General features: G+C 45.3%; 1 protein-coding gene across 1 annotated transcript in view; it reads right to left on the bottom strand.

Moving 5' to 3' along the window:
- The window catches only part of PHEX (phosphate regulating endopeptidase X-linked), a 1,454,229-nt gene that overhangs the window by 419,978 nt on the left and 1,019,449 nt on the right, over positions 1 to 14,802 (bottom strand). The window lies entirely within an intron of this gene.

The raw sequence follows: 14,802 nt of genomic DNA on the forward strand, positions 1-14,802 counted from the left end.
TGTCCTTGTAACCTTTTTTTCTAAGTGCATTTCTAGATTTGTTTGAATTTCTTTTCCTAAATGTAACTACTGCCCATTGACAGTGAGTGTGTGAGTGAGTGCATGAGTGTCTCAGTAAGTCTGTGAATTGGTGCTAGAGTGTGTGAGTGAGTCTGTGAGTGGGTCTGTGAATGTCTGTGTAGGTCTGTAACTGGGTGCTTGGGTGTCAAAGTGGGTCTGTGACTGGGTGCATGAGTGGATCTGTGAGTGCATGAGTCTCTAAGTAGATCTGTGAGTGAGTACATGAGTCTGTGAGTGAGTGCATGAGTCTCTGAGTGGGTCTGTGACTGGAGGCGTGAGTGTCTAAGTGGGTCTGTGAGTGCTTGCATGAGTGTCTGAGTGGGTCAATGAGTTGGTGCATGAGTCTCTAACTGGGTCTGTGAGTGGATGCATGAATATCTTTGAAAGTCTGTGAGTGGATGGATGAGTCTCTGAGTGGGTTGAGTGGGTGGGATGTGAATGTCTGTGTGGGTATGTGAGTGATTGTGTGAGTATGAGTTGATCTGTGAGTGGGTGAGTGAATGGCTGAGTGGGTCAGTCAGTGGGTGAATAACTCTCTGAGTAGATCTGTGAGTGGGTGCATGAGTCTCTGAGTGAGTCTGTGAATGGGAAAATGAGTGTCTGAGTAGGTCTGTGAATGGGTGTGTGAATGTTTCAGTGGGTGTGTGAAACTCTGAATGGGCCTGTGAGTAGATGCATCAGTGTGAGAGTGGGTGTGTGAGTGAGTCTCTGAGTGGGTCTGTGAGTGTGTGTTTGAGTTCCTTAGTGGGTCTGTGAGTGGGTAAATGAATGCTTCAATAGATCTGTGAATGGGTGCATGAGTGCCTAAGGGTGTCTTTCAGTGGGTGCATGAGTCTCTGAGTGGGTCTGTGAGTGGGTTTGTCAGTGTGGGAGTGGGACTGTGAGTGGGTGCATGAGTGTATAAGGGGTTCTCTCAGTGGATGTGCAGTGAACAAAATAGAGGGGCACACGGGAGCAGGTCCATGTGCCTGCTTCCCCTGTGACAGTCCTCCAGTCCAGCTTGCCTGTATTCCGCTACCCTCTCCTGCCTTCCGTTTTGTGCCTCCTCTGCTCATTTTTGGCTCATTTTCCTGCCTCTTCTCTCCTCGCTCCTTCCCTCTATTTTGCCTCTTTCTGCTCCTTCTACAGTTACCTTTCCTCTTTGTGCTTTCTCTAGACCCTATGCTGCTCATTTCTTAACTCTATTTTGCCTTTTGCTGCTGGTTTCTGACCTCTATTTGGATCTTTCTGCTCATTTTGACTGTTATTTTGCCTCTTTCTGCTCTCTCCTGACCTTCATTTTGCCTCTTTCTGCTTGTTTCTGACCTTTATTCTGCCTCTTGCTGCGGATTTATAACATCTATTTTGCCTCTATTAGCTCCATTCAGACCTTTATTTTGCATCTTTCTTCCCCTTCTGACCTCTTTTTGCCTCTTTCTGCTCAATTCTGACCTTTATTCTACCTCATTCTGCTCATTTCTCACCTTTATTTTGCCCCATTTTGCACATTGCCGACCTTTATTTTGCCTTTCTGCTTGTTTCTCATCTTTATTTTGCCTTTTCTTTTTCTGCTCTTTTTGTTCTTTCTTCTGCCTCTTTCTGCTCCCTTCTTAACTTTATTCTGCCTGTTTCTGCTCTCTTCTGACTTTTATTCTGCCTCCTTCTGCTCAGCTCACCTTTATTTTGCCTCTTTCTGGTCGTTCCTGACCTTTATTCTGCCTCTGCTAGTTTCTCGCCTTTATTTTGCCTCTTCCTGCTGTCCTTTATTTTGCCTCTTTTTGCTCATTGCTGACCTTTATTCTGCCTCTTTCTGTGTGCTTCTGACCTTTATTTTTTCTCTTTCTGCTTGTTTCTCACCTTTATTCTGCCTTTTTCTGCTAATTTCGGGCCTTTATTTTGTCTCTTTCTGCTCTTTTCCCTGGGACCGCCGGGGGAGCCTCAAGGCCCTTGCAGTTCCAACTGGCTCGCCATCTCCTGCAGGAACCGGCATTGCTGCTGCATGGAGGGTGCTGCTGGAAAGGCATCTCCCTCCATGCAGGAGCAGTTTTTACATCGGGGAGCTGTCAAACCTCCCGCCAAGCAAAAGCAAACAGCTGTGTCCCGGGGTGGGCACCCTGGGACATAGCAGGAGGCAGCCCTAGGGGGTGGAGGTCCCCTGGTCCATATATGGCTCCAGGAAGGGGGCCATGCGGCCCCTTCCTTTTGGTTGCAATGGCTGCACTGTGAGAGGTGGTAGTCCCAAGGGTCAAGAATGACTCAGGTGGGTGGCCGAGCGGCCCCCCCTCTGTTTTAGAAAAAAAGAAAGCCCCTGGGAGGTGGTGTTGCCCGAGGCTCTGTGGGGCGGTGCAGCCTCCCCAGTTAATTTATGTATAGCCCCGGGTAGGAGGTGTTCCCAGGGCTCACGTGTGTCCGTGAGGCCCCCCATTTCTTTGTTTTGAACTCCGGGGAGGTAGTGGTCCCCGGGGATTGGGGTGTGCATGGCCCCCCTCTAGTCAATTTCATTTATAGCCCTGGGGAGGTGGTGGTCCCCGGGGCTCAAAGGCTCCGAGCATCCTGTGTTTTTAAAACCAGGCCCTGGGGAGGTGGTGGTCCCCAAAGCAAATTTAAGCCCAAGGAGGGGGGCCCTGTGCACCCCGCTCCTTTTTACAAAGAAAGCCAGCATGCTGCCAGGACCTGGCCCACCCGGGGGCTATAATGTAAACAAGCACAGGAGACTGCCACAGATTAGCGGCTCTGTCACATTTTCACTGCAAAATGTTTTTTTAAGTGCTTTTGTGGCCAGTCAGGGTCACAGGGGGAAGCAAGGACCTCAGTTAGGGGGTCAGGGTATACCTTCCCTGCCCCTTTATCATTTTTTAAAAATATTTTTTGTGGGACTTTGCTGATGTCGAGTCCCAAGATGGCTGCCAACAATTCCTGGTTGAAGTGTTGGCAGGCAATCAGATTTTATCACGGAACTGTCGGATCCTTGGAGGATCCATGTCACTATATAATATTTTTTAATAGCTCCAAAACTACTGAATGGATTTACACCAAATAACAAAAAGGGTGCTTTCTCGACCAAGAGCTGCCTTTCTGCCAAATTTGATGTAATTCCGTCCAGTGATTCAGGCTGTAGTTGTGTCTAAAAAGCTCTATGGAAATTAACATTGCAAAACATCTTTTTTACCCCTCTTTTTCTCTGCCCCTACTTGACAAATTGCCCCGAAATGTTCGATGTACAACGATAATCACAGATGGACTTGTTCTGGAAACATTCGTTAAAATTTGTCAAATAGCGCCAAAGATATAAGCAAGTAAAAAACATGGGCCTAACTATAACCCACCTACTGGCGACTGGCAGTGGGTCAGATAGATTTGCATCTCTTTAGCACTGCTGTCCCATGCTCCATCATACTCTTTTCAGTGCTAGTTCTTTGAATTTACGTGGACCACAAGTAATCGAAATGAATCATAAACAGTTGGACATGTTGTTCCGTAGTTTTTCACTGTTCATAAAGCACATTGATAGTTAGTTTATTTTTCACACCATGCTATAAATGACAATATAATTCATCTTCCGAAATATCCTGAAATATTCATTGCAGCCACATATTTGGTGCTTTCAATGCTGTGAGGTCTTTTAATGTACATGGTGATGGCACACTTAGATGAGGTATCTATAATGCAAGGAGACAGAAAAGTCGAGACGAGGTGTCATACCTCTCCCGTATCCCTTGCTCACGTCCACACATAGAAATGCCCAGAAAATCCTCCTCAAGTGTGGGGGCCTGCAAGTCATGCTTCCAAATTAAGTCAAACATAACACCTCTGACATCTAGGGAGTCTCCATCCCTGCAGGGCGGCCTCTGTAATGCGGGGACGGAGTACTCGGTAAGCTGCAGCAGCAAAAAGAAAACAGAACTCCGAATTCCAGTTTCTGGCCAAATCAGGCGCTTTATTCAAAGATGTAAGTTGCAGCACACAAATTTCCTGACCTGGTTCGGCTCCAGAATGAGCCTTGATCACAGTTGAAATCATTTGCCTCGTGAAAAGACTGCATATTTACATAATCAGGTTGTCACATGACTCAATAACTTCAAGTCCTACATTTACCAGAATGCACTGAAAAAGTTTTCACCCATGAAGGCCACTCACTCACCCACTCACACACCCATGCAGCCACTCAGACAGCCACTCACACATGGATACAAACAGTGAAACAGCCACTCAGATTACTTATGTTATAGTATCATTCATTAGTAGTACAGAAAAAATCGTAATTTAACTTATGCAGTAGCTTAGTGTATATCTTTAAGTCGTGCCTAACAAAAAAAAATACTGTGTCCTTGTGTAATGCAACTGATGCTCATGTAAATCGCTCTGATACTTGATACCTTCGGATCAAGTTTGCGCCATATAAAACGCCGAAAACAAAAGTCTCTTTGGGTGCTGCATAAATACTTAACATATTGCCTCTAATTTAAGTTTGACTGCTTTTGTGCAAAGCTGCCAGAAGGTTTAACGCAGGTTAATTTTGTGGTTCACCATAACAGAAATTGTGGTTCTTGCCCGAAAAGGGTCTTTACCCTCCTCAATCTCTAAAGTTTCCCATATCACATGACAGTGTGCATATCCTGCAAGAATGATTCTTGCTGAGGGATTATACTCTCTCCTACCTCCCAAAATATTCGCCCTGCCTGCTCCTGCGAATAACCTTTCATCCTAAAACTGAAGCTACATTTTCTCATATGTTGTCAGATGAGGTAAATTTGCCCTAAGTGCAGCCTGCCCTCCCCTCTCCTTGTGAGATCCCTGTTGTTAAATGCTTCCACTAAACAATTACATGCACACTCACACTGCCGAAATATTTTCTGTTGAGCTGGTTAAATGATCTTGTTAATAACAATAATGGTGCCACAGTAAAATTATTTTAAAGTACATGAATGTATGTGTATGTGTTATATAGCACGCACCTACAAGCAAAGCAATTGATTTTTGTTCAAGAGAGAGTGTCACAATGCAAGTCTGGAAAGGGAGAGGCTGCCAGGATGGGGGGCCTGGGTGGGGGTAGAAGGGCATTGGGGAGGAGAGTACTATGGAATTATAATGGAACGACGGGGGAAGAGGAAACCGACGGTAGCGGTAGATTTCTCCTGCCTCGGCGTCCAACCCTCTTTAAACGTAAGTTGCATATTTAAGGTCGATCAAAAAGTGTCTCTGTACTTTCAGCTTTTTCCAAACTAACTCGGTTAAGGAGGATAGACATGGTGAAAAGACAATAGTGCATAAAATGTGTAAAATGGTTAAATTCAAACTAGTTTACTAGCAATTTATTAACAACTGAACACCTATTCTGTATTAAAAAGAAGGCGGCAGACATATTCCTCTCTCCTCACTGGTGAATAGTATGTTCACAACAAGATAATATTAACATCATCTAAAACAAATTTGATTCCTTCATTGATGGAATTCTGCCTCCCTACACTGACCTCAATTTTTTTTCTGAGGGTCAATGGTTCAACTGAAAATATATTTTTCATTTTCTTATTTTTATGATGATATATCATTCTACAATTTATCAGTCAATCAGAATGCCAGGGGGGATTTACAGCTGGTCGCTGATGGATATCTGATGTGATAGAAAATTGTGGCTGGCTCGAATGTTGAGAAGCCTTCAACTTAATCATTTCTCTAAAGGATAAATGTTTGACAATGAGGCGAAAACTTGTATCTACATCAAACTGGTCAGACGTCACTTAAACCTGCAGGGGTGGATTCATCAGGGCATAAAGAAGTCATGTGAAGTATGAAATGCAAAGGTTACATTTATAAAATGCGTAATCAGTGACTCTTTAGGACAGGGACAAAACACAAGCCCCTGCAGCCATTGTGCTCCCCCCCATTCCTTCATGTGCTCCCCAATCAGGCCAAGGTCGATGTATGTCTATGAGATAGATATAGGACGCTCAGGGCCATATTTATCAAAGTATTGCGTCGCCCTTGTGCCCCGCAAGGGAATGCAAGGGTCATGCAAAACCTAGATGAGATTTACCAAGCCACACAAGGCCACCTTGCGTGGCCTCGTAATCTGGAGTAATGCAAAGCAGCGTAAATTGCTGCCTCGCATTACTCTGGCCCAGGGAGTAGTTTCATGGGTGGAGCATGGGTGTTCCCACGCATCTTCCCATGGATTCTGAAGCATTCCCAGATTCACCAGTACTGGTAGACCAAGGAACTCGTCAAAATGCTATGCCTTCCCAGGGGAGGGGTAATGAGGAGAAATATATTTTATTTCTCTTTGTTTTTTCCGAAGAAAAAGCATCTGAGGATTGTTTTGTGCAGGAAGATGTCCCTTCCTGCACAAAAACAATCCTGGCAGCAACGCAGGCACCCTTCCTTGCACCATGGTGCAAGGGTGCTTGCATTTGCGCAAGTCAGCAATTTGGGCGCTGGCGCAGGCAGAGCATGAATGAGCCATATCTTGAGATATTTGAATCTTTCCTGCTGTCTCACATTCACGCAGCGCAGCACGGTGTCTTGCTATGTTGTGTTGCGTGAAATAATGATAACTATGGCACTCAGTGGCCGCTCATCAAATTCAGCAAGGGTACGACATCATTTTGCCTTAAGCAACTGCTTTGGGTATTGAAGAACATATCCGTATGGCTCATAAAAATATACATGTCAACGTGTACACAAGTATAAGATTGGTGTTTACATACAATACTTATATAAACTCATTTTCAAGACTCTGTGTGTCCCCAGTTTATGTAATCCATTAATTATACTTGAATTGAGTTAATGAAATCATGGAATTTATGTTTCATTCCTGTACTCCTTCTAAACAGATTTTATCAAGATAAAACAGCATCGAAGGGTGCAGTTCAACTCACCTTCTCCGCTAGTTATCACAAACCATTCTTGTAAGTTAGATGCTGAGGACATAAAATGCATACCAAGATCAACATTTTTGGGATACCTAAAAATGTGCAACTATATGAATCATAACCCTTTTTGCATTCCATTTCCCTGACCACTCCTGTGCTACTCCAATGTCGATGCTCACTTTGTTAATGTAGCTGGTATGCATAAGGCCCTTTTGTAATTTGGTGCTTGTTTGCAGAATGTTTACGTTAAATGTATTATGTGAAAAAAACAACCACAATTATGCCCATCCCTGGTATTTGCTTGTATTTACAAAATTATATTGTGCAAGCCTCTGCACGCTATACATGTGCATTATGCATTGAAAAGCAAATTAAGTGGATATAGTTTCTGGAATATAGTTTTATGAACATTGTGGATAAAACTGTGCCATGTGTTACTCAGAGAGGGATGGTCTACATGGTGTTGGTCTTCTCCTTCACAGTACACTTGGTGAGTGATGAATTACATAGGATTTTACTTTTGATAATATTAAGGTTTTGCAGTGGTTGCCAATATTTTAAGGGTACCGTAGCGTAAATGTTGCTTAGCTATGCATTATAAAAAGATTGCGGTGCTAAGGATGTTGTGACAGATAACTGTGGGATGTGGGGCTGCCTGGCCGGCTGTATATCTTCTTATTCCAATATTTGTCTTGATATCCGTGGCCCCCAAGCTTGCCACAAAAGGATGCATGCTGGGAGTCCTTGGGTGTCCTTGAGAACAGGGCGCTGACCTAAGCAAATTCAAAGAATTGGTGAAGCGAAGGCAAAGGACTGTAGCATTAGTGTGATTACACACAGGGGCAGGTGAAACGTGTGGAGGGGTGGGGTTGATGAGTGGCAGAAACCCACCTCACCTTAATAATGATCCCTACAAAGATACATTTTAGTTTCTTGTGTGTATCATGGGGAAAACTCTCAGCACGCCCCACTGATATCAACTGATAGATATAACCATTAATGAATTATCATTCTTACTAATAATTGAACCTAAATGGAAGAGCAGATCTCAGGGGACATATTCCTTTCCTGCCTTTGGTTGGTTATGCCACTCAGCCTCCAAGGAGTATTTACTTAATTTCATTTTTCTTTAAATCATCCATCTAGTATGGTGAAAATTCGTTTGCACTGTACATTTTCCACAGTGACACTGTGGGGGCTCTATCTGGCTTACCTGTGTTCAGAAAAAGGTGCAAACAGTGGGACATAGCTCTTTTAACTCTGGCCTCTGTGAGACTAGGCATCAAAGTTGATGTTTTCCATCTTTCCAGGGAAATACCTTCGATAAGGTCTGAGAAATAAATCTATGGTAAAAGCACACGCGGGGTGAGAATTCATCAGGTGCAGAAATACTATTTCAAAATGTTTGTCAATACTCGAGAATAATATGCATGTTTTAGTGCTTGCTGCACCAAAATCTGAATTTCCCAGTAATTAGAGAGCATTTTTCCTATCCTATATCAACTTCCAACAATTGACAGCTGTGATAAAGCCTTCATCGCTTGTAATTCTAATCCCTACACAAACTGGGGCTGAAGTAGGGATCTGAATTATTCAGAACACTCAAAATGAAGGACTGTGCTGAGATCATTTCTTGCTGTGATTTGGCTGTGGGCAGGTGACAATGGTTGTGAATAGGCTCCCAGAACCATCCACCACTGCAGGCAGGAGCAGATGCAGTGGTCCAGGGACACTCTGAGAGTGTGTTAAGTCAGCTGGCAGCACACCACTTACCAGCAGCAGTGGGAACATTGTCCCTGTACTTCTATCTGCCTATCACTCTCTTCAGTATGGGTCTTATTATAACTATGGTGGTCCATTGGAGCACCGTAGTCGTGGTAACGGTCCGTGGACTGCCAGACTTGCGGTCTACCTGCCGTATTCTGACTATGACGGTCGGACTTCCACTGAACCAAGGCTACCGCCAGGGATCCATGATCCTTGGCAGTCTTGCAGCGATGTGAGGATGGAATATGCTGGTGGTGCCACTGTGGCACTGCCAAGCATATTACTAGTTTCTGTGTCAAGGAATGCATGCAGGTTGGTGTATGGTGAGCCCCCTTGTATGCATGCACCCCTAGTTCCTGCAGGGCATGGACTTAACCGTCCATGCCATGCAGGAATGTGCAATGGCTTTCCCATTTCTGTGCCTTGCTAGGGCCTCATTATGAGTTTGGCGGTGGGAGAGCGGGGCGGTTCACTACCGCCCACACCGACAAACCTGAACACTGTACCCTCCACCACCAGATTACGATACAAATCGGTGTCTGGCGAGGGTGGCGGTCTTGCGGCGGTGCAGCAAAATGGCTCAATGAGAACTAAAATACTGGCCAGCTGTAGGACCGCCACAGCGTGTTTCAGCACGACATGGACTGTAAAGTCCATGCTGTGCTGCAACTGGGGTGTGACTGCACACAGGGGGGCACAATATGTGTCCCCCTGCATGCACCTACCTGTATGGGTGAACCTGTAGGGGCCCCTCTGTCTCCCCAACACCAGCTTTTACATGGCGGTGCTGACTGCCATGTAAGGCTGGCGGTCGGGAAACTCAAAATGTGCATGGCTGTGCCGCAGCAGCACCACCAACATATTCTGAGCCCCTGACTGCCACGCCACCACCAGGGAATGTGGTTACCTGGCAATTGTGGTGGTCAAATGGCGGTCAGGCCACCACTGCGCCCACACGAGTCTGGCAGTCCATGGTCTACCAGACTTGTGATAAGGCCCTAATGCTCACGTGTGAGCCTCAGTACAGCACCGCAGTGGGCCAGCTACCGCAGGATCGCCCAACCTGGATTCCAGGTGGAATCCGGTAGGCAGTCTCATTATGGGTTTTGCGGTTTTTGAGTGGGGCGCTGACATGGCAGCCCACTCTAAGACCGCCAAACTCATAATGAGTCCCTATCTCTTTTCCTACCCTTATCTCTGAATGTCTCTCTTTGTTTGTCTTCCCCTCTCTCTCTTCCCCGCTGCCCCTACTATCTCTTTAATATTCCTCTATGTCCCTTCAGTCTTTTTCTTTCTTTCTTTACTTCTCTGTCTCATGGTCTGTCTGTGTTTTTACAGTGGCGGCTCCTCCACTAAGGCGGAGGAGCGTCGCCCCACTGCTTTGCAGCACTAACATAAAGTAAACATAAATTATTAACTTTTTGTTATTATAATTTTATGTTTCCCTGCTGTGGCAACTTTGCGGGTGGGTGTGGCTGCTCTGCTTACAGAGCAAGGCAGGGGAGGAGTGGTTTCCACTCCCTAAGATTGCATGTGAGTGCTGGCCAAACAGCCATGCGTACTTTGCATGTTCTCCATGCAGGCTGAATTGCAGCCTGCATGAAGAAGATACGCAGGGCCCCATACCCTGGTTGAGTGCCGAACCACAACGTTCAGACCAATCACAACGAGGCATTGCAGTGTTGTGATTGGCTATGGGGAGCCTGCGAGCTGGGTGCTTTCTGCTTCCCTGTTCCGGCCTGGAGAGACGACGCAGGAACAGAAGATGAAAGACCAGACAACCAGATATGTTTTTTTTTCTTTATTTTAACCCCCTCATCTCTGCTCCCCCGCCCCCAATCCATGCCAGCTGCCACTTTGTGTTTTTATCTCTCCTTGTCTCTCTGTCAGTCTTTCGCCCTATTTCACTATCTGCCTTTACTTTCAGTCTATGTATGCCTCTTTTTGTTTGTCTCTCTCTCCTTCTCTCTGTCCCATAGTAGCTCTGCTGCTCATAGTCTATCTTTTTTCTATGTCACTTTTTCTCTCTCCCTGCGCTATCCCCATCACTCCCTTTCTGTTCGCTTCTTTAAATTCTCTTGGCTGTCATTTGTTTCAGCCAAATCTTAAACTGCACAAACTGCAGCACGTCTATAGGATGGTTAGTTCCAAGTAAAGCATGATCATTCCGTCAAATGTTATGTGCATTTTTTTTACACGGATAAGAGTCGCTAGTAAATTAGATTTAGGGGAATGATCAAAAGGGTCAACTAAAAACATGACTTCCTCAAAGTTGAAGAAACACTACCGTAGAAAGCCGTCTTTTAAGCACGCGCAGGTAGTAAACGCGCAGATGGTAAAGGCAAACTGAGGGGTGCTTTTGTAGAGGAAATGCATAGATTATTGGTAAGGGAGCAGGTCTTGAATATTAAACTTAAGCTCTAACTAGCAATTTCTTTTAGAAGCACTTTCTTCACGGCCTCTCGTGCCTTAGCGAGAGTTTGCAAATGGAATGCAGCATATTCTCCTGAGAACAACTATTTTCAACCCCCACATGCTTTATGGCACAAGCAAAGCTCCGCATTTCTGAATTTGAAATAATAGCGCTCTCTACAAGCTGCCAGCGAAAGTGCGATGATGTTGATAAAATAGTTAAAAGAGAATACCTTTCACCTTGTTGCACATTTACTCCATAAAATCGATGGCATGCAGATAACTCCCGATTTGTCACTGAGAAGTCAACCACAACATAATGAGTCATAATTGTGAAGTGATCGCAGTTAATGTCAAAATGGAAAACAGTTTGGGGGACAGTTCAATAATATGTGCTCTGCTGCAATTCTCAGCGTGTGGTAGAAGTGACACCAGCGCCACCGAGTGGATTGTTTGAGAACGTCAAGAAGATAGTTCAACGTGTTGGGAAGTGAGTGAAGGGAGTCCACGCCGTTCATGCTCGGTATGATCGAGCTGTCTGCAGCGTTGGTAGTTCCGAGTATCTTGCCAAAGACATGACAGAAACTATTTAAAATGCCCATGTTTTTAAAAAGCTCACAAATAATTCAGTAGATGCAAGTAGTAATAGTCGCCGAGGAAGGAAATAGAAATGTATATTGTCATCACGCATAGTTTTAAATATTGAGTCATTTTCATCAAATTTTTGACATCAAGGTTTCAAGGGACGCTAACTGTCGGTCAGGGATTTAGAGAAGAGATGAAGCAGTGTTCTATCTTGGGTGACCGCCGATCTTGGTATGGGATATTCAATTGGCAGAAAGCATTTAAAAAGCTCTAAACCTTCACAGGGATCGACAACATAAATATGAAATACCACAATGCGTCTTATTTGCAGGGCCGTTTCTACCATTAGCCAAGACTCGGTGGCTGCCTAGGGTGGCAAAAGGGGTAGGGCGGCAAAAAACATGAGTCTGGGAATCCCCTTGAACGGCCTTCGACCTCGAAAGCGCATTGGGTAGCGCCTTCTACAATTCGACGTGACGTCATGTTCGGCGGCACGGGTGGGGGCCATGCGCACCGATTTCCGACTTCCTATTCGCTCTCGACCCGATCGGAGTCGGACCTCTGTGCTCGCACGGTCGCACCCTATGCTGACCCCAAGGTGCCTGCCTGCTCCTAGAGGCATCCGTTCTTCTGAGAGGTAAAATTATCCTCATATATGAGATCAGATCTACTCTCGTGTGTTTCTCCGGGAATAAAGCAAAAGACGTTTAAATTTGCAAGACACTTGCTGGGGGTAGAGCACTGTTCACCATGCAGTGCTTCAAATGGGCAGATACTTACAGGCAACGAGTACCCGCACTTCATTCATTCGAAGGGGAGAGCACCTGAACTTCTTAGCAGTGATGCAATGCTTTTAGCACAAGAGTACCTGCACTTCTCAGAAGCAAACCGGTACTCTGAGCTACCCAGTACCTACACTTTAAGATTCCTTGGCTATGTCAAGAACTGAGCATAACGTAATGGAGCTCCACGATTCCTGGTAGGAGTCGCACTGGTTCCACTGTGCGTCACCGGTTTCATTTATCCGCTGCCTTTTAAGGGGCTGGTGGGGAGGGCAGGGGTGTGACAGCACTGGCTATTTATGACTCAGTGTTGATGCCTGCTTCCTCCGTTGGATCAGCAAGTAGAAGAACTACACTGCTTGCGCTGATCTGACAGTAAATCCTCGATACGTATATTTGGCACCACAGCAACACAGTAAAACACTACTATACCAAACTCCTCCGTGGGTGCTAGTTCCAAAGCAAGTGCGGTGGCACCTACGTATGGTAACCTTCCTGCCTTACCATCCCAGACACTAAGCATCTAAACCTCAGTTAAAACTTCCACAGTCCTGTCCACCCTGCTCCCCTGGACCGACAGCGCCCTCTTCACTAGCTCTCCCCATGCCCCAACAGTAAGCATGCCTTGCTGTCCTCTCTTCCATATTATCCACCATGTATACCTGGCAGGAACGGGAAGATAAAGTTTGCGTATGTACTCATTTCATGGGAGCCTCATAGCGAGACCATGGTATGGGGAATATGGGTGTAAATAATGTAACTTATCATTAGGGGTGCATTTGTAGCGAAAACACACATTGGTGGAAATTCTGCCACAGTCTTTCAGCCATCACTAGAAATTCCACAGGCAGGTAGGTTTTCTCATTTTAGCAGGAATCCATCCGGGTGATTTACCCCTTCCTAGGGGGCAAGTCAAAATATGGCAACATTCCCTCTGCCAGCATGCAGAGTTGCAAAATCTGCAGCGGAAGGATGATACGTCTGCTGCTCAAACTCTGAAACTTTTGCGTCTGTAGATTAGGTCTGCAATATGAACAATCTTCAAATCCCATACTACGGTTCAATGCCGGAATTCATACTAACGCCTCTGTAGAATGATGAATTTCCATCTACCTCACATTCTGCTAGGGGCAAACCCTGTACATATCTGCTGCAATGGTGAAAAGGGTAGTGGTTAAATGTGTTTCTAATATTGATGCTGAATTTATTTTTACCGATTTTCAACCATTACCTATTATGATCACACATATTACCTCACCCGTGGCTTACCAGCTTGACATTAGAGATCTTCTTAAAGACTTTGCTAAAATAAAGGCAAGGAAGGTACCATCTGATTAAGAGAAAGAACCCAAAACACCATTGAAGTTAGAAGAGAGAAATTTAAAAACTAAATAAAATATCATGAACAGTGCTTATTTAGTTATTTAATGTTTGATGTGTTTTATTGTTTAATGTTGAATACAAGTTCTTTTACATCTAATGCATTAATTCTTCTAACCTGGATGACAGGGGGAGAGAGTGATGGTAGTAAAAGGGAGGGGTCCGCATTTTTCAATTCTCGCCAAGGGCAGCAAAACATCTAGAAACGGCCCTGCCTATTTGATTATATGGGTGGTTGCATGCTGGGCGGCAGTAGTCAGAGGACGTCCTCTCATGACAGTGGTTTATGAACGACGATAAAACTGAATCCGTTTTTTGGGGGAGAAGGGGGGATAAGACCCCGCCCCTAAAACATTTTCCCATCACATAGTTGCCAGGAAACCAGCTCCCCTTTAGCCAGCGCAATCTCTGACAGTCCACTGTCACTAACAGAGTTTCATACCTCGTACTCCTGCTTCATAAGGACTCTCTGGCTTCTAGTCGCACGGTCGCCTCATAAAAAATAAAAAATAAAATGGTGAAAGACCTCTGTGATGTCTCAAGGGCTCAGTAATTCTAGATGGCGAACCTGGGGCCTGCAAATTAGAAACAGATCGCAGTAGCATGTGCTCAAATTAGTGAGCTGTCTTAGAGCTTATCCGTTGAACATTGTGAAGAAGATACTGTAGTGAGTCACTCAGCTGCACGGCAGCTGCGTATGATGTCCGCATGCTCTATGAAGTTGGACATTTCACATCACGGTGTCCCCTGAGGGCACATCGCTCACATTGGCAGGGACCTGGCCCCCTTGTTTACTCTTCGAGCAAGGTGTCTGCCCTGAGAGACGTGCCTGGCTCCAGGAAGTTGACTTTGACACCTCACTCTTCACGAGGTGCAGGTATTGGGACGGAAATGTCCTCGGCATGGTAAAGGACATGTACCCCTGCCCTGAGTACCCAGTTGTACTGTTGTCTGGATCCCTAATGCTG

Source organism: Triturus cristatus, chromosome 8, assembly GCF_964204655.1.
Source record: "Triturus cristatus chromosome 8, aTriCri1.1, whole genome shotgun sequence".
Classification (NCBI taxonomy): Eukaryota; Metazoa; Chordata; class Amphibia; order Caudata; family Salamandridae; genus Triturus; species Triturus cristatus.